General features: G+C 37.2%; 1 long non-coding RNA gene across 1 annotated transcript; it reads right to left on the bottom strand.

Annotated features, from left to right (window-relative positions):
- Positions 1-4,845: 4,845 nt before the first annotated feature.
- On the bottom strand, positions 4,846-19,600 carry LOC115520300. Its single transcript, XR_004343777.1, has 3 exons — positions 19,408-19,600; positions 9,192-9,297; positions 4,846-4,907 (listed from the first exon to the last, which is right to left on the bottom strand). It is a non-coding gene; the product is annotated as an uncharacterized LOC115520300 (long non-coding RNA).
- Between the last annotated feature and the right edge of the window lie 1,088 nt (positions 19,601-20,688).

Here is a 20,688-nt window from a genome sequence, read left to right as displayed (position 1 = left end):
CAGAGGCACAGGGAGGGTAAAATTCCCTGAATTGAGAACACAGGTCTGAAAATATGGGAGGATAGGCGGCCACAGTTCACAGGACGGAGCACCTGGCAGAGAGCTGCTGTGTAAAGAAAGATTTCCTGAGAGCTGAAGAGTCCCACTTGAGAGTTTAGCAGAGTACCGATTTGGGCAAATGTGAGCGGAAACTTCCCAAGGCTAGGTATTCCTTAACTCAAGGCAAAAAGAGATCACACATCACAAAAAGAGAGAGAACCAGTGCTCTTGCCCAGCCTCCTCCAAATGTATTTGGTCAAGTTCTTAGTCTTAAGTACCAAATAGCAGAAAAGATAAGGAACAGAGGAGCTTATTAAACAACTCCACAGGAATGCATCAGCAAATACAAACTATGGAAAGGTCTACCACACAAATACTCCAGTTTTTTCAATAAATGAGGAAAAATAGGGGGGAAACCTCTAGATTAAAACAGAAGATAAATAACCATTTACAATGTGTGGATCTTATCTGTATTCCATTTCAAACAGTAAAAAGTCATTATAAAAATTTATGAGACAGTTGGGAAAATCTGAATATTGATTGTGTGTATTTGATAAGATTGAGGAAATACTGACTTCTGGGTGTGGCTTGTTTTATAGATGTGATTCATTTTTTTTTTCAGTTAAAAAACAAGTCTTAATCTTATAAAGCTATCTGCTGAAATATTAAAGAATGAAATGATGTCATGTCTAGAATCGGTTTCAAAATAATCTGGGGTGGGGGTAGGAGATGGAAATGGGAATATGTTGAAACAAAGCTGTCCATGAGATAATAGTTGTTGAAGGCAGGTGTAGTTGTGTGAAAGTTTATTATATATTCTACTTTTTCATATGTTTGGAATTTTGATAATAAAAATTTAGATAAGTAAATTAGAAATACATCAATAAATACATAATAAGCTAAAGCAGTGATTCAGGATCAGAGGTCACAGGTCATGATAAAAACAATTTCTCAGGCATGAAGTTATCAGAGAAGATATTTTACGAGGACACTGAAGACTGTGATTTGCAGCGTTCCCGTAATTGAAGACCATATTTTCTCCACATAGAACACTGGCTTTCAAGCAAGGATAGACCTTCTTTCTGAAAATAGACCTGACAGTATGCAAGTGGCTGACTACCTAACTGAGGACACTCAAGGACATCAAAGGAGACCAAAAAACTGGGTCTATAGATGTGGTTGCTACATCTTCCTGTTGTTTTAATAAGGCTGGCTTATGAGAAGTCTAACAGAGCATATGACTGGTATCCTCCCAGAAGCACCCCTAACAACACAGCTCATCCAGTCCAGCCTTGCCATGCCCACATTTCCCATTTGCTCATGGTCGCAATTCCACCTTTCATTCACACAGTTTAGGTTTTTGGTTTTGAGATCAGGGAACTGTCCAAAAATTTTTTCTCATTCAAATAATTCATTAGAAAGTATAATTTTCTAGAATCTGGTTGTTTTGCAGTGGGAGGGACACAGTAAGTAGCTTGTGCAAGGTTGTGACAAAAAGTCTCCTCTCTCCTCTTATCTGAATCCTAACCATCCAAAAGGAGATACCCAAATCCAATAAATGGAGTTCCTAAAAAGATGAATGCTACATCTTCCATTAAAAAAAAATTCCTCATGGTCTCTAGTTCAATATCCCACAAATAACCTATATCCTACATTTCTTGAAATGAATTGATGTGCAGACTTTTTTAAAAAATCAACATTGGGGCACCTTGGTGGCTCAGTTGGTTGAAGGTCTGACTCTGGCTCAAGCCATGATCTTGTGGTTCGTGAGTTTGAGCCCCACATCGGGCTCTCTGCCATCAGTGCAGAGCCCTCTTCAGACCCTCTGTCCCCCCTGTCTCTTTGCCCCTTCCTCACTTGCGCACACACTCTCTCTCTCACACACAAAATAAATGTTTTATTTTAAATCGCTGTAAACTTTAAATTCTTGGTATATTTTTAGCTAATAATTCTGTCTATAATGTTACTGTACTAGTAATACTATTAAAATATCATGATGCATCCTAATGTTCACTTTTACTAAATGCTGAAAAAGCCATGGGAGCATGGCTTTAAGATGTGATTTAAAATCTGATGTGTGCTTTGAAAGCACAATCAGCTTTGGGGACACAAGGCTAGTGAGCATTTTTGTAGACTGGTTACGTTTTGTACTGCAAGATGTATTACAGAAATTGTAACTGAACTTTTGGAAATACTTACCACCATTGTTAGAATGTTCATTAGAGCGTTCTTCTTTTTAGACACAGTCTTGCTTATAATGTCCATTTTAAAAGTTGCTAGGGGCGCCTGGGTGGCGCAGTCGGTTAAGCGTCCGACTTCAGCCAGGTCACGATCTCGCGGTCCGTGAGTTCGAGCCCCGCGTCGGGCTCTGGGCTGATGGCTCAGAGCCTGGAGCCTGTTTCCGATTCTGTGTCTCCCTCTCTCTCTGCCCCTCCCCCGTTCATGCTCTGTCTCTTTCTGTCCCAAAAATAAATAAACGTTGAAAAAAAAAATTAAAAAAAAAAAAGTTGCTACCCAGGCTTATAAAACAAAGTTATAATGTCTTCCCATCAACAGTATTAAAAACATTCATCTCTCAGAAAGTGTTATAAAGAAATTCCACTGCAATGATAATTCAAATATTAAAGTAAATATAAAAAGTGATATATTGTATGATAGGATACCAAAAGATTAGAAATTCTTCACAGGACTCTATTTTAATTTCTGATAAAAGCAAAATACCAGTATAGTAACCAGCCACTAGTCATTATGTCACCACTAGTCACTAAGTAAATTTAAATCAATTAAATTTAAATTATGTTTAAAATTCAGTTTTTCCATTGTACTAGCCACATTTCAAACACTGCTACTGGTTACCATACTGGACAGTGCAGATATAGAGCAATGTCCGTCATCTCAAAAAGTTCTTAATGAGTAATGAGAACTCACTCATTGTTAGAGTTTGTTGGAGAAAACATTACTGAGGAAAGGATGTGCATGTATCAATTTATTTCTACCAAGTCATTTCTCCTTTGGTATAGGAGGCTGAATTAAACCTGTAACATTTAAACAGTTTTTCCGAAAATCTATATTCTCATGCAAATACTTAAAATTGTGCCACAAGCAGTGCAATATAGATTTTTTTTTCTACTCTTGCTATATAAGGAGAATGGAATTTCAAAAGATTCCACTTGCTCAAGATAGGGAATTATGGCATTAGCCAGTGTTCTTCCCTTCTGATTCACATTTTCTTTCTTTATAAAGATCTATTCTAACCCTGCTCTGCTTCCAAGTTTACCCAGCGATAGCCGAGCCTTTATTTTGTGGCAAGGAATTCCTGTTTAGAGGGCAATACCTAATGCCTCAAACTACACACTTGTAGAGTTTGTTATCTAGCGTAAGAAAACTCATTTCCTAGCCAGGTCCTCCTATCAGGAGAAGAGGCTCTTACACCCTTCCAAAGTACCAGCAAATTCCTTAGTCTAACACAACTTCTCATCTGTCAGTTCAGAAAGATGCATTTCGTAACATATGTAAGCAGACAGGAACATAGAAAGGCTAACTAATACCACACTGTCATGTGGGAAAGTGAAATGCTCCTGCAGGTAGATATTGAATAGGAAGGGTCTGTCTAATTCAGCAGAGAAACTGAGTGAGATCATCTCTACCATTTACGCTTAGTAAAGAACCATGCTGCAAAGGAAAGACAGAAATACAAGAGGAACAAAAATACATGAAAATAGTATGAAAAACTTCCAAACAACAGAGCTAAACTTAAAACATTTAAATGCAACTCCTGAAAACCTTGATGAAAAGAAGTATGTCTATACTTAAAGGACTAGATGGAAAAGAAAAAAAAAAAAAAAAGACTAGATAAACCACATAGCTAATCCAGATGGTAAAAAAAAAAAAAAGCAGTCGATAATTACATAAGTATAGAGTTTTAAGTATTTTCACAAAACTAAATGAAAATGAATAATTATTTAGTATTGACAATAATTTGACTTTAAAAGTACAGAGTGCAAAAAAGAAAAAAAAATAATAAAGTCCAAGTAAAGAAATACTTAGTAGAATATTCCAAATATTTATAAAGTGGATCTTTGTCCAGAATAGTGTGTTGTTTGGAAACAATTTCTACAGTAGATTCAGTAGATTCCATGGTTCTGAAAATTAATTAGAATGCTAAAATTAGCTACAGAAATTAGCTACAAACTAATGAGTTAGGGGAAACAAAAATAAAGAACACAATATGCCAACTTTCCAACCCTTTCTGCAAACAGATTTTTCACATTTTAAAAATTACACTTGTTGTCAGGATTCCTTACATTGTTTAAATCTGTAACTTCACCTTTTTGCTCAGTTGCTCGCTCCCTAAGGAAGTCTAAAACCGAATCAACTGTTACAAATGTTTACCAATAAACTACTATTTTCCAATCAGTTTTTTCTTAATTTGTAAAATTTAAAAAGTGTTTATTACAATTAGGTCACTACTCCTGGCACAAGGCCTCTGAAACATTGTTTCTCAGACACTAATGGGTCTTGGAAAAGTTTGAAACTCTCAATTCATTATGACTTTGAGTAGCTGTTTTGTACCTAAGAATGAGAATTGATGGAGAGATTGCGACTAAACACATAATTTTATGAAACATGATGAAAAACATAAGGGTTTTGTTATGACGCACATAACAATCAAGAACCTGTTTCTTTTTAGCAAGCTCCTAAAAAGTACCTCCCGTATAATTATTAAATAAAAACACTCACTTATTCAGTACTCAGCTAGCTTTTAAACTCTGAATAAGAGAAGTACACAGTGAGAGAGGTACTTACATGGTTTCCTTGGATACTGGATGATGCCATTCAGGTCTATGTTTTTATCTGAAAGTGGTGCCCTGCGGAGAAATGAGGCTTGGTGAGTGGCTGTTTATACATAGTAAGTAAATAGGAACTTTGTTTATTTTACAAAGCATTTTTTATTTTGACCCAGATTTCTTTTTCTCATCACACCCAGCCCTTGTAAACAGCAATAATATGGTAGAACAGGTACTTTGCACAATTCTTTTTAACACCACTTAAGAAATCATAATTATTAAAGAGAAGCTCAGAATGCTTTGGCTAAACACAATACTCTTTGGGCTACTTTATATATGTTAACTACTGTATTTATGCCGGACATAGCAATGAACACTGCCTGCCTCTCCATTTTCCTTCAAAAGGAATTGTTCTCAAACTGTCAGTACAGCAATTAATCTAAAAAATTTACATAAACGATAAATGTCCTTACCTTAATCAAAGAGTAAGAGACCTCTAGCTTTACCAGTTCCTAAACGTCCACGGTTTTCCACAAACATGAACAGTCATTTTAAATGTAGTAGTGGGGTCCTAGATTCTCAGTAGTTTAAGGGCTACGAGCACACAATTTGACATTCAGTCTTTCAGAGCTACATGCTGTCTAATTTTGGTAGGATGATTAAACCCTCCTATGTGATAAGTTTTAACGTTCTAATATTTCTCTGGATTGAAAAGAACAAATGAGCTACAGCAAAGAATGGCAACTAACTTTAAGGCTTAACACAATTTAATAATCTGAAATGAAGTAAGTGTGTGCTATGTTTCCATTAAAAAGTTTCCAGCCATAATTAATTGAACAAAAACTTGTCTTGTTCCAAGATTATTCTTAGAAATGTAATTTTAAAGTCTGCGTGAAATGAGGAAACTTACTTTTTTACCATATGAAAGCAATCTCATTTTTTAGGAATGATTTTTGGATAGACTTCCAATTTGATATTTTCCATTTGAACTAGCAGCATTGGGGCTTGGAAGGGGGAGGGGAGCGAAGCAATTCTGTGTTCTTTTGCCAACACTGACAAAGGTCTGGTTGTCAGTGATACCTTTACAGCTAAATTTACCCCAGAGTGACAGGAACAGGTGCACCTCGGCCTGCCAGACACTTGTGCACAGGGATCACGCATCTTACGGCTTGACGATCAAGGGGGGAAAGCCTGGGTCTTCATAGAAAAGGAGAAGAGACAAGCGCAGCCCAAACTGGGGGGTTTCTCTTCAAAGCCAGCTGGTCTGGCTTTATTCTACAGGAATTTTTTTACCTGTCAGAGTTTGGACAACAAAGCCCTCAGCAGGTGCTGAAGGGTACAACTTCCTGGAGAAGCAGAAAGGCACTGGTGAGTTTCAATTGCCAAAATATATTTTTTAATCTTTAAAAGTTGATTTTGTTATCTTGGAAGAGGCACTGCTGAGGAACCTACATTCAGAAAGCTGATGAGACCCACTGGAATCAGAGCCAACTAACTCAACAGTGGGTTTGCCTGGTGTAGAAAGTAGAGCTGTTACCATTTGACAATTTTTTACATTCAAAAAAAGTTTTATAGGAAATACTTTATATTTTGAATGTCGGTCTCTTTCATTACTATCTCCAATATTTGAAAGATGCAAAAGTAATTACACGTATGCTATTGGACTATTAAAACAAACACATAAATAACATTTCATCTCTTTTTTATCTAATTCTGTCATAATCTATTCCGAATAAAATGTTATTTTTCAATAAATCAAATAAAAATGTGAAATGGTACATGCTCTTTTCAAACGTTTCATGCGCTACTATTTTTTATGGGTGCATGTGACAGGAATATGATTAAAGAGAATATGAAATGAATTTTATTTATAATACAATTTAAAAACATGTATTGAATAGAATATTTAATAATTAAAAGTGGCAACATCTTCTCATTACTTTACAAAGAGTTTCTTTGGAGAAAAATCTTTGGAATAAACATCGAAGACATTACTAAAGCATGTTTTTACGTCACTGATTTCCAAAATTAGTACATTTATATATTTGGTATTTTTATTTTGTGAATTCAAAAGTTTAGGCAAAATATTTTTTTCAGAATAGGATTTTAATTAATACAAAACATGGAAAAATAAGACCACGTGTCAGGATATATTTTTAAAAAATGATTCTATTTCAAGGACTCATTCTTTTAACTATGATTCACAGCATTTCTCTACAAATTGTTGTATTATACAAATTGAAAACATTTATTTAAGCAAGTAAGGAGCTCAAAGCTAAAGACTATACATAGTAAACATATGAAACCATTTTAACAACCAAATTCCATATTCACAAGCAACATGGGCTAATGAATGTAAACGACACACAGCATACACTGATCAAGAATGCTATAAATTATCAGCCATAAAATCAATTTTCTGGGCTGTGGGGGGTAGAATTGGTGCTTAAGAAGAGAAAGGCTCCTACCAGTATAAATTACTAATATTATGAGGCAATTGTTTTATTCTGATGATCTCATAATAATTTTCAATCTACATGCTTAATACATAGTTCTATAGTAGGAAAATAATAAGATCTGACTTTTTTTAATGACCACTTCATCTAAAACAATTTTCAAATCAATGATGATATGGATTAGCCACAAATTTATAAGTATCATACTCTTTTAGACTGACTTCGTTGCCGTTTTAAAATTATTAACTATTTGCGGTTTAAAAAATTACTGGAAATGATCCTCCCACCCAAAAAATCTAATATTTTTAAAACATAATTTAAAAAGTAAAACCCAAGTCTGATTTTCATTGTAAATTATTACATGCAGAATATGGTTCATAAAAGTAAAGTATATTTTATTTTTTAGAAAGGAATATAGTGTGGTGTCAAACTGCTATTTTTGTGTGATATTCTATCATCTTCATTATATTGATTCTGGCACCTAAGTAACTCCAGTCACTGCACTTTTTAGATAACTTCATTAGTCTCTTAAAAAATGAGTATGTACTGCGTGCACTTGATATTTCTGTTATTTATCTAGTCTGTTAAACTCTATATTCCTAAAGAATCAGAGCATTTGCTTTTAGAGACAACTACTGCAACACTGAATATACACTCTTAAGTCAACTTTAGAATTACATTTGTTAAGTGTTCATGTGCATTACTATATTGACTATAATTAATATATTGTTTGTCATGAACACTAAATATAAGCCATACAAAATCTTCTTCCAATCTCTTTTTTATGACTCTCGTGAATTATTTAAGTGTGACTGAACCTATTAGAAACAATATTAGGTATAGCCCAAATATTTCTAAATAGCCAAAACTTGTCATTTTAACCATGCCCTGAACTGTGAGCATAATCTAAACTTCCATGGTTTTTTTTTCCTGTAATTATGAAAAGAAGCGTTAATTCCTAGATCAACATGCAGGTACACGTTCGTCCTTTCTGGTAAACCCTCAACTCTTGTGTCACAAAAATACCTATACCAACCCCCTCAATGTAAGGAAATGGTTTCTTTTAATAAGTCTTAGTCAGAAATTATGACTGAAAGTTGCATTGACTCATATGTGTACTAAAAGTTTAATTAAAAAAAATTTTTTTTAATTTTAAGCCTTATTTGCAATATATCTTCAAATCTTAAGGATGGCCTTTTCTATTTATAGTAGAGAAAAATTAATTATTCTCCTGTTTCAGAAAGACATTTGAAAAACATTTTGTTTACCCATATATTCGCAGGGAAAATTTTGATTTTCCCAGCAACTAACTTCAACAAATTATATTGTGAATATCAATCTATTTAATTTCAGGACAATGAAGCTTCCAACTAAAATGGTTTACTTATAAGTATTTAAAGAAACAAAAATACTTTGGCAGCTTTACATGTATCTCCTCATTGACCAGCCACCTGACTGACAGCTGTCAACTGTCTGTGGGCCAAATGTAACCCAGTAAAGATAAAAATTACATATTACTCATCCCTGTTGATAATACCTGGTGCCAGTAAGGTTTTCAAACAGGAATAACTAGACCATAGATATAAAGAAGTAAAAAGGGAATCATTTCCACCACCTATCATTCTGTCTTTGTCATTAATTTATTTCCCCTTCCTTTTCTATTTACCCCACTTCTCTTGATGACCCTATCTCACACCTACAAAGAGTTAACTTCCTTAAAGGGACTTCAGATATACGGAACAAGTGTGTGACCATGAAAATACTGGACAGTCAGGTAATGATGCCCACACATTTCTTTCAATCAAATCTTTTGAGCTCATGGAGTGTTTGAATTGTGGGAAAGACTCTTTGATGCTTTCAACTACTCGTTTTTAAAAAAATGAAATGGAAGCACAAAAATAAAATTTACCCAAGGTCACCAACATGAGGACGTAGATGTAGACTTGGATCTATCTCCCAACTTCATATCCAGAGATTTTTTTTTCTATTAGACTTTAAACATGCGGACAATGAAACTATAAGTAAAAGAGAGCACATGGAAAATTAATGTGAGTGACATTCCTTTGGGGAACTATTTTCAGCCACCAGACTTAATACCTTATTAGAGAAATACAGTTTTATCAGAGCATATTAAAATGTTGCTTTTAAAAAAAGAACATAAACACATTAAAATATCTATAGTACAAATTCTTTTTTAGATTCTCTTTGCTATTTAAACTGATTTCCAAACTGAAAATATTTATGGTGTATATGAAACAGCAGAAATAAAAAATAATCAATGACAGTGTATATGTTTAGAAAATGAACACAGAAATCAGAAGTTCAGGTTGAAAATTTTTTGAAATATTAGAAAATAATTAAAAATACAAAATGTACCAAAGCATAAGCATACGCACATTACCTACGTACAGAACATATTAAACAGTTCATATAAGTGACTCAACAATGAACTAGCACACGTGTGTGTGTGTGTGTGTGTGTGTGTGTGTGGTGTATGTGTGTTAATTACAAAACCTTCTAGACCCCAGAGGGCTCATCAGCAAGTGTTTCCAAACAGCTCAGAAATTCTATGACTCAATAATCCTATATTAATATAAGTATCTGTTATTTATTCAAATAATTATTATATTAATATCTTATATTGCTATAATATATTGTGTTGACAATGCTGCCCATCATACGGATTCGATCAAGGTCATGAAAATATATTCACACTAAATACTTTATTCTTTTCTGACCCTCTAGAAAAGAAATCATTTAGGAGATAACTACCATGTTCTGAATTTAAAAGGATTTATTTTAACCCAGAGCTTTGGAGCTGTATCTGCCTGTGACAAGTGTTTGCTTTAAAGCCCGGACAAGCAAATGAATTTTTTTAAACGGGGGAGGGGGTCTTAAAACATTGCTACAGGATATGGGAGGAAATCGTGGACAGGATTTCCCTGCAAGGGATTGGTCTAAAATAACCTCCAACAGCTCTATGATACCAATTAGCAACTAAATTATACAATATATCTAATTTTACAAATGTATTTGCTTATTCCATTACATTTAGTCCAAATCAACGTTAGTTATTAATCAGCAAATCATTTAACAATATGCAACAACAGTATGCAAAGCAAAATAATCAGTAAATGATGTCCATTTCTAACAATTGTGAAAGGCAGGGGTGTCAAAGCAAAATATGCAAAATCATAAGACTTTTAAATAAATCCAGTCATCTCCCTACATCTCAAAGGGGTGTTAGTGAACGTGAACGACTTGTTTCTCGTTTGCCTTTGAAAGATCTTAAGTGTTTTCTTGTTAGAGCTGAAGAGTACTGTCCAAAGAACACCAGGGCAGAAGTAGGCAGCTGTGAGCTGTAATCTCTATTTCACTGCTCAGTAATTTTGTGACTGGAAACAAGTCATGTAATCTCGGGGAGGATACCAAATGGATGTGACTCTTTGCTGGGCTATGTGTAAATCATCGCAAAAACAGTTCTAGTTATCCAGTAAAAAGGTGTTACCGCTGCTTCATGTGAAGTCCCAAAAGGATTCTGCACAATATTCGTGGGTTTTTGTCTACACTGGCATGCCCTGCCCCCTCCCTACTGCTGAAGAAGCCCACCACATGGCTGCATTCCAAATAATTAAAACTAGCACCAGTTTTTAGCTTCTGAGATGAGTAGCGAAGACAAAATCACTTTATAATACATGACTGATCAGCTAGCCATATTTTTTCCCACTTAGGTACCCCGGTAGCAAAATATGAAAGGCCTCACCCTCAAAATTATATTATCACACATAGCTTTGAAGTTTTCAGTACAATCTATAAGGCTGAGTTGACACAAACAAACTTAATCGCCATTTACATTTAATGTTTTTAGTTTTATAAAATGGGACATTTTAAAAAATGAAAAATAATATATATATATATATATATATATATATATATATATATATATTCACCACACTTGGTGCTGTAAGCCAGCTTGAGAACATGTTTGTTCGTCTCAGAAAAATGCTGGAACAAGAAACAGGCTCATCAGAGAACCCCTAACCTGGAGTGTTAAAAATATCTGGATCCAAAAGAGGTTAATGGCAGCAGCTGGCTATGCAGAGAAGTTAAAAGGCTGGGAATAGGGATCCCCATGTTGCCTGGGATGGCAATGGTGTGAAGGCCCTACAAGATTGCATGGCAGGCAAAGGTACTTATCAAGATGATAAGGAATATTTGTTTTAGTTGAAAATCTTTTTAGTGAAAAGCCACATTTCTCACGTGATTGTGAACAGGGATTGTGATTGTGGTTGCAGGGAATCTAGGCTTATTGAAATAGGAATGGGCTCGCAGCTCAGGTGTCACTAACAGTAGAGGTCACTGGATCTGGAACCCATTTTACAGGTTTTGCTAAGATACCAGGATCTAAGAGCACAGTTCATCCAGAAAAGATAAACACTACCCCTCAGATATGTAAAGATGAAGAAAGGCACAGAAATTTGAAAGTATTAGGTCCCCATATTGCTTAATGGGTTTTCTAATCACAATGGGCAGAATATACATGGCATGTCTTTTTTGATTGTTTACAACATGAGCAAAGGGAGGCAAAAGAAAGAAAGATTCCTATAATTTTGACCTCTCATTGTTACTATTTTGAAAGGTGTTCACTAATTTAAAGGTTCCATAAAACTTAAGATTAGTTGAGAGTGTGGGAACAAATAATGGAGAAGGTTATGGAATTAGAAGACTTTGCAGATCTTATCATCACCCTCACCCTTAGGCAGTGGCTGCAAACAAAATAAACGTAAGAAACACCTGAGGAGCTAGTTACTATGCAGATTCCTGAGGTTCTTGCTCAGGGGATCTGAGGTGAAGCCTAGGAATCTGAGCAAATCTGAGGCCCTCTGAAAAGTTGTTCTCTAGAACAAGAAAATTGTGGTAGATTGTTCAGTCCTCATTAGAGTCTTCTTCAAGAGGGTTGGTTCTCTTGCTCTTCGGTAGCAAGAAAACCAGCACCTAGTGATCTCAGGTCCTGAGAGATCAAAGGAAGCATATGGATACAGCCACAGAAGTTTTATGTCCATTTTTATTTACTGTCAGTTACATTTGCACTTAAATAGTTTAATTATTTTTATGTAGATTGGCAAACGATAAATTTCACCCAACACCAGAGATAAGCCAAAAATCATTCTCAAGTTCTACTTGAGTTTCAGGCACTAAATAAAACGACTTGAAATATGAAAAATGGCTTGAATTGACTCTTCAGAAAAGTCATTTAAAAATAGCACAGACAGTGCTTTTTATGAGAAGTATATAAGCAAATACATTCAAGTTTTAGAAAACTCAGATGATCATCCCTGACCCAGGGAGTTTAGAAGGCTAAGGCCCAGCAATAATGTAAGGGAACCCACAGGCTTTATTCTCCAGTGTGCAAACTGTTTCGTGGCCATACACTACCCAAACTAGAATCTCACAGGTACGCAAGGATGAGGTGAGAATGTGTGGAATGTGTAGATGGATGAACATAAATCCTTCAAAAATAGATAAAGAGCACAAGCACATACCTTATTCGCTGTGAGTTAATCATTATTGTAATCAGAGTAATTATAGTGATTAATAACAAAAAATCATAAAAACTCTTCTATGACCATATTATCTGTAGCACACATCATCAATTATTTAGAAATAAGTTCCCTTGTTAGCAGTTTTTTTTATTTTGAAGTTATTCAAATAAATAGGAAAGTATTATTAATAATATTCCATGATTCTGAAATAGAAAATGTAACTTTCCAAAGCACGAAAAAAATTTTTGATTGTTAATAACCAGTGGTGTGTGTTTATGTGAGTGTGTGTGTGTGTGTGTGTGTGTGTTTATGGCTATACTGACTTTATAACTGAAAATAAAAAATTTACAACTGAAAATGAAAAGAAGGAGCCGAAAAGATGAAGGACAAAAGGGAACGACATGGAAAAGACAGAATTAAATCTATTGATTAGCTATTTCACTATTGCTAAAGGGGTCAAAGGGAGTAAAAAAAGAAGATTGTAGAATGTTTCCTACTTACCCTTCTTTAAATAGTGCTCAAAATCTTTCACTTAGAATCAAATTTCTTCATTTATGAATTTCTTCAGAATACAATATAAAGTACATTTGATATGGATGTTCCATATTTACAGGTTTAATGCCATACAAAGTTGGGAAATATTTAATTTACATGATTCATCTCTGCCTATAGGAAGATGCTTTATCTGTGATTTCATAGAAGTGATAAAGGGTAGAATGTATGTTGTCCTCCAACCCTGAACCTCTCTCCACCCCTTCCAGATTCTAACCTTCATCCAGGGACCAAAACACATTCTCATCACAGGGTTCGTATATCCCTTTCAAGACATTTTTGGAGAAATAGTCACTATTTACACCTCTGATGACTTTTGGGGGCAGAAGGGAGTGCACAAAGGGTGAGACCAAGTGACAACATGGTAGCTATGGCACAAGGGACATGCAGCAACTGTGTGCCTCCTGTGCAAAGAGAGAATAGGAAAAGAGACTGGAACAACAGGTACTAAAGTGTTATTATATTTCTTAAAAAAATAAGTAGACAAATTTTCAAGGAGCATCATGATACTTTGCTCATAGAGAATTCATCCTCCGATCACAATCTCTTCAAAAAAATAAAATTTTTCTTCAAGTAAGAGCCAGGCTTCCCACTTACCCCAGGGCTCACTTACATGTCAGCAAAGTGGGAGGGACTTGAGACACTCGGAAAGTCTCCTCTCTAGAGCATCTCCTGACCAGCTGGGCAGGGAATGTATGGAATTTGTGTAATCATGGATACTCCTTTGGATAATGAACTCCTTCCAGAAAACTTTTGAAGAGAAGTTCACAGAAAGGAGTAACACACTGAGAGTGTGTCATGAGGTAAACTGTTGGAGTGGCTGGCTTCTTGGATAGAACATAGTCCAGGAGAAGACTGGAGCATAAAGAGGCTGCTGAGGAATCAAAGGATCTTGTGGGTCACATCAGCGAAAAGCTGTGAGGAGACAGAGACACTCAATAAAGAGCTATTACTGATTTTAAAAATTGCTGCTGGGTGAATGGTGTATGCCAGAGTGAAAGAGGACAAGTTGAAGGTGAGTATAGGGAGGCTGGTGACACAAAGACAAACTTCAGCGACCTTACAATTTTGCCTATACCACACACATAATATTGATCTAAAAACACTTAAAAACTCAGATTTAATAAGAAGCTACTACTTCTGTGTATTTATGGGAAGCCTCTTTAAATTTAAGTGTAAGAATATGTCATCAATAAGCAGTCTAGAAGATGTCTGACATAACTAAAAAATAAAACCTTGGAGCCTTATTCTGAGCAAAGTCTGATAAAATCAAACATGTACACACACATATGTTTCTCTGAAAAGAATACCAAACAAGGCTAATATAAATTGGCAACCCCAAAATGTAAGGCTTCTTGGTATAAAATATATTGGTTTAATCAACATACTATCCTAAATGTTGTATATTTATTTCAAATATAAAAAGATGTATACTGAAATAAAAAATGCTTTAAGCATGTAAGCTGACAGAAAAGGAAACATCTTCTAAAATATCATTAGATAAATGAGACATTGAAATGTTTTTCAGGAACACGGAGCAGTCCTTGAAAGTGAAATAATATAACATTAGCTAACATTTATTGAGCAATTTCTACATGCCAGGCACTAGGTAGGACTACACCTCCTCTCAGCAAAATTATCATCCTGTGTAGATCCTGCCACTTTCCCTATTTAATAACAAGGGCACTTAGAAAATCGAGTCAAATGGTTATTAAGTGCCTGAGCCTGGATTCTAATCCAGGGTCTCAATTTACCCTTCTCTGCCTGTTGAACATTCCTTGAAAAGGTGTTTCCCAGGATGTTCATACATAACGTGTAACTTCGAATTAGTGTAACTAACTTTTTAAAAATGTATCTGATTTAATAGTGCTACTTGCCAAAATGTCTCCTTACAGGCTACACGTTCACATCAGAAATACCATTGTAAATCCCCTTTTGTATCTACAATTAGTGTCAATTTCTGTGCCAGATAACAAATAATCTGCTTTATAATCACATCATAGTTTCCATGAAGCCACCTTGTTCACCACTTTTGGTTTGGATTTAGTTTCACCAACAAATTCATCATTAATGATAATGATTTGCCAACAAGCAACTGTTAAGGCTGCATAGCAAACCCCTAGAGAGATTTCTATAGCGACTGATGCTAAAGACATCATTACTGAAATAAGCAAACAACCTCCTAAGCTGTCTACCTTAAAGAGAATGACACACGTTATGACATGTATTTGTGAAATATTTTCTGGTGGGAAAAAAAATCGATTATATCACCCCCTGATATCATCATCCCCATAAATGAGCAAAGGTTATAAGTCTAAGGAAGCAGTACGGCATCATAGCTAAGGGCATCTAGTGGAAACAAACCAACCTAGGTTCATGTCCTTTGTCTGGCACTTATGACCTATTAGACCCTGAGCAAGTAATGTCACCTCCTTAAACTTAAGTTGTTAAAATATGTAAAATGGAGAAAACTATAGTGTCTATCTGAGAGGTTGTTGTTTGGATAAAAAGAAAAAAGTTTATAAAACCATTAATACAATTAAATCAATTAAAGCAGTTAATACAAGACGAACAAATAGCGAATGGCCATTAAATCTTAGGCACTTTAAATTGATTTCTTTCAACTGTCATTCTAATAAGATAGTATTATTTTTGCACATATACTACAAATAGCATTGTATTACAAATATGAATATTATTCACATTGAAATACTTAACTATAGATTTAGTAAAAAAAAAAAAAAGTATCTATAGGAAATCAGACCTCTTTGGTTTGGGTCTTTGTCACAGTGAAGTAGAATATACTGGTAAAACAAACTAGTGTTAAGCCCTGACTTAAATTTAAAAGTTCTATTGCATTTTACTTTTAATTTTCATCATAGTCCAAAATAATTTAGAGAGACTTCATTTCTAACGATAATTAATTCTCTTTTTTCCTAGTAAATTAGAATATGGATATAATTACGTATCTCCTTATTTTCAAAGCTAGTATGATTGGGAAGCATTTAATCTATGCATGATCTTGTCTTCTTGAAAAAAATTGTATTATTTTCCTTAGATTAAAATTTTAGGTAAAAAAAAAATATTTAAGAAGTAACTTTAAAAGCTCTCAACTAAGTAAAATACCATCTTTCAGAAAATTACCCAGAGAGATAAATAAAACAAGGTACATTTTGCAGTGAGGTGGCTTTATTCTCTCCTTTCGAGATTTCTTTGTCTTATTTTGGTGTTCTTAATAAGTAGAGTTAGCAGGAATAGGAAATACCAGATATAAATTGTTAACTGTTAACACTTTCTGAGTCCTTTTTTCTTCTTTAATACATATTTACACCAATTGAAATCAATAGAAATCATACACATCCCAAGTGGGATTTTATTTAAAACCAAAAATGCAAAATGTCTATGGCGTCCGTTTTGCCAGAAGCAGCAAACAGGCCTCTAGACATAGCTGTAATGTTGACCATGCATCCAAGAGAGAACAACCTCTAGGTCTCTCTTGAACAGAATGCTCCATTAGGCATTCCATGGGCCCCCCTTCCCGGAAGGCCTCGGCCCAGCCCCGTTGCCATAGATGGCCATCAGACATTTGGAATGACATCAGGAGATAATCTGAGCAGGCTCTGCCCTAAAGAATTCAAGCTAGCAGGAGACTGAAGATATCAATGTCTTCTTGGCTGACAACAGCATTCCAAAGGTCAACCAGGGTGAAAGAGGATGGACTTGGAGTTTCTAGTGCCTTTTCAACAACCAAGCAGCTAACAAGTAGAAAGAAGCATCCCTTAAGACAAAAAAAAATAATAATAATAAAATAAGACAATGAAAGTCTGGAAGTATACTAGAGACACCATGCCTATGAAAGGGAAATAAGAACGTATACCCCTTTGGTCAGGGAATTTTAGGACTGAAGAGATCTCTACCTCTTAAAAATAAAACTGACGAAGTTCTCATCCTGAACTTGATGGTGTAGAAGTTGAAATTCTTCACAGGAGAGTAAGAATGGCTTTTAGTACAGTTTGCCAATTTCCAGTCTTGTGCTGTATGTTGGGTGGCTCATTGAATCCTCATAACGAAGTTTAAGACTATGTTCCACATTTTATAGATGGGGAAACTGAAGCAAAGGGAGGTTCCATAACTCGTACCTGATAATATCTTCATCGAACTTGAGGAAGCTATGCTTTGGTAACAACCCTCACCTGACACTCCCCCCCACCCCCGACCTTAAGAGTGCTTTTTAGCTCATACTTTAAAAGGATAATTCCATTTCCTCAGAATTTTTTAAGTATAAATAAGAACGTTAATCCAACTAGTCTCTTTTAGAAGACGTCATATGAAACTATGACGCTACCAAGAATATATTTTTAGTTTGGGTGACAGTGCTATTCCCTCACACACTTTATTCTTACTAGAATTTCTTCCTAGAGGCGTGCTTAGAAGCATTTTCTCTTCTAAAAGGGTACTGCTGTGGAAAATCTTCCATCAGGCCCCTTTTCTGTAGGGTTCATTTGCCTTAGCCAACCCCAGGCAAGGTGCCCTCGTCTGGCGCAAAGTGTACTAGATAGACCCGCTCTGGTGACCTTATCTTTTTTCTAAATTTATGGCATCGTTTGGGGGTGCATCTCTTAACTTCTCCGGGCCCCACTTGTTTTCCCTGTGAAAAATTAGGTGCTTGTGTTAAATGTTCCCTAGACCTCTTTCAGCAAGAAGATACGGAAATTCTGACTTTAAAACTTTCCACACTGGTGCCAGGAAATGCAAATGCCAAGAGTGTCCTAAAATTTGGCTGGTATCATAAAGCAGATTCTTTCTTTCTTTTTTTTTAACCAGCATTCATTTAAAACTCTAGAGCAGCACATTCCAATAGAACTTTATGCAATGATGGCAATGTTCAACATCTCGCAGTCAAATAAGGTAGCCGCTAGCTGCCTGTGGCTACCGAGCACTTAAAACGTGGCCAGTATAACTGAGGGACTGAATTTTAAATTTTATGTAATTCTAATAAGCTTAAAGAGCCATAGGCGGCTAGCGGCTACCATATTGGTAGCAGCTTACAGCTTCAAGAGCAGGACAATATAAACACTTCACACCTTTGATTTATTCAGCTGAGTACTTGACAATGCCTTTGGAGCATTGATCTTTCCACCACTCTTGCTGCCCTTGATACAGCTCCACAGGCAGATCAAAGGACAGCCGAGACATTTGCATTTCGTGATGGCATTTCTGCAAGAGCCCCCGGCACTGCTCTCACGTGCTAACAAATAAAGGGGACGGCAACGGAAAGGAAGTTTAGGGGGTTTCGTGTCTTTTCTCCCTAGACTCCCATTTGTCGTGTAGCTTGCGGCCTTTCCCTAGCCAAGACGCGCACAGACCAACGAGGCAGCTGAACTACCAGAGCCAGCAGTTGGCTGTTAGTTTTTTTTTTTTTAAATAATCGTGTAGACCCTGAGAGATTGGGCTATAAAATCCAGCTCTGAGACCGCGTCCTTTCCTATTGGTCCGTCAGGTGAAAAACCGGGCTGACTGGCGGGCCAGGGGCGGCGGCCGGACCCGCGCCTGCCGCGCTCCCTCTCCCCAAGGCGCGCACACCACTCAGAGCACGCGGGGCGGCCAGGGCCGCCGGACGCCGACCGCGTGCCACCGCTTTGTGCACCGTGCGTAGGTGGGTTTCCTGGGCGCCAGGCTCGGGACTCAGCCCCAGCTCTCCGGGGTCGTCTTTCTCCAACCTGGGGGAAACAGCCCCACGATCCCCAAACCAGATGAGCGCGGCAACTCCCCAACACCGCCACCGAGCGTTTCTAGGGCCCACCCACCACCGTGGCGCCCTCCTCCCATTCTCCACAGCCCACCACGCGGCCTCGCCGCCAAACCAGCAGCCGCCTTCCCCCGAGCCGTGACATCCCCCTCAAGACACAAGCCGGCACGCTCCCCGCCGAGACAGCCCGCCCCCGCTCCGCGCACCCAGGCCCACAGGCCCCCGGAGGGCCCGGAGCCCGCCTCCTCCTCGCCCGTGGCGCACGCACGTGGCGCACTCACCCCCTACTAGCTGCCTCGGAGCTCTAGAAACACTCCCGGGAGGGAGCCCCCGCCCCCTCGGCTCCGTCCGCTCGGAGGAAAGTGGGTGGGGGGAAGCGGAGACGGGCTGAGCTGGAGTAGGTAGGTCGGTCCGCTCCAGAGAAAAGTGGGTGGGGGGAAGCGGCGATGGGCAGAGAAAGGAGTATATAGGTGGAGAGCGGTGTTGGAGGGGACGACCGACAATAATTGGATGGCGTTGCGGCTGTTGCGCCCCTGTGAACGCCCAGCCAGCGCGGATTCACTTTCCACACAAATCACCCGGAGGGATTGTTGCTGCCTGCAATCAATAACTCAGCGGAGTGAGCTGCTGAAACCAGAGGCGTCCTCTGTCTGGGTCTTTAAGGGGCCGTCCGAACTGAATTCCAGCCCTCTGCTTCCCAGACAAAGAAGGGGGCACCAAAACGCAAGACGAGATTTTTTAACCCCCACCCCCACCCCGATCCTGGATAAAAATCTTTAAAAATTAAAGGGCACACACACACACACACACACACACACACACACACACACACCGAAGTATCTAGAAAAAATAGTTAAAGGGGGAAGTGTGACAATCCATTCTTTGAAGGTTTCTGTGATATTTCGAGAGATGGGATAGAATCAATGTTCCGATGAACATTTAACGATTTTGTAAGTGAAGGTAAAGTCCATTAAATTTAACCATGCATATGGATACTTTTTAATCTGCCACACATTTGCAAGGAAATGACTGATCTAGCCTTATTTGGGCATACTGTTCTAGGAAAAGGAAGAAATGTATCATAATTTGTAGTGGCATTGTTAAAAGCCTTAGCATATCTTTCGGACATTATTCCTTGAAGATTGCATTTCTGTAAGACGAAAAGGCCCTGGGAGATGTGTATTATGATTCCCACTTAGCAGACTGTAAAACCAAGCAGAGCTGGGAGAAAGGGTATTCGGCAGGTCACCAGATACTCACTACCAGTCACTAAATTTAAATTAACTCACTGTGGGCCTGAGTCTTAAAAGACTAAACTCGGCTAACACCCCTAAAATAAAAGTAGCCAAAATTCATTTTTCCTTCACTGAAGCAATTTAAAAATAAAAATAAATCTTAGGGATGTCAACCCAAATATAGAGGCTTTATAAATCTTAATGAGTTTTCACTATGAAAAGTCTTCTTACTAATACAAATGGGTAAATGAATATCGACCACCGTGGTCTGATATGTCTCAAGGTTGGGAGGAGTAGACCCACTCTGAAGCCAAGGAGAAGTTCATT

The sequence above is a fragment of the Lynx canadensis genome, chromosome A1, assembly GCF_007474595.2.
Source record: "Lynx canadensis isolate LIC74 chromosome A1, mLynCan4.pri.v2, whole genome shotgun sequence".
NCBI classification, from domain to species: domain Eukaryota; kingdom Metazoa; phylum Chordata; class Mammalia; order Carnivora; family Felidae; genus Lynx; species Lynx canadensis.
The sequence above is the reverse complement of the archived record's forward strand: the minus strand, read 5'-3'. Positions and strand labels throughout refer to the sequence as shown.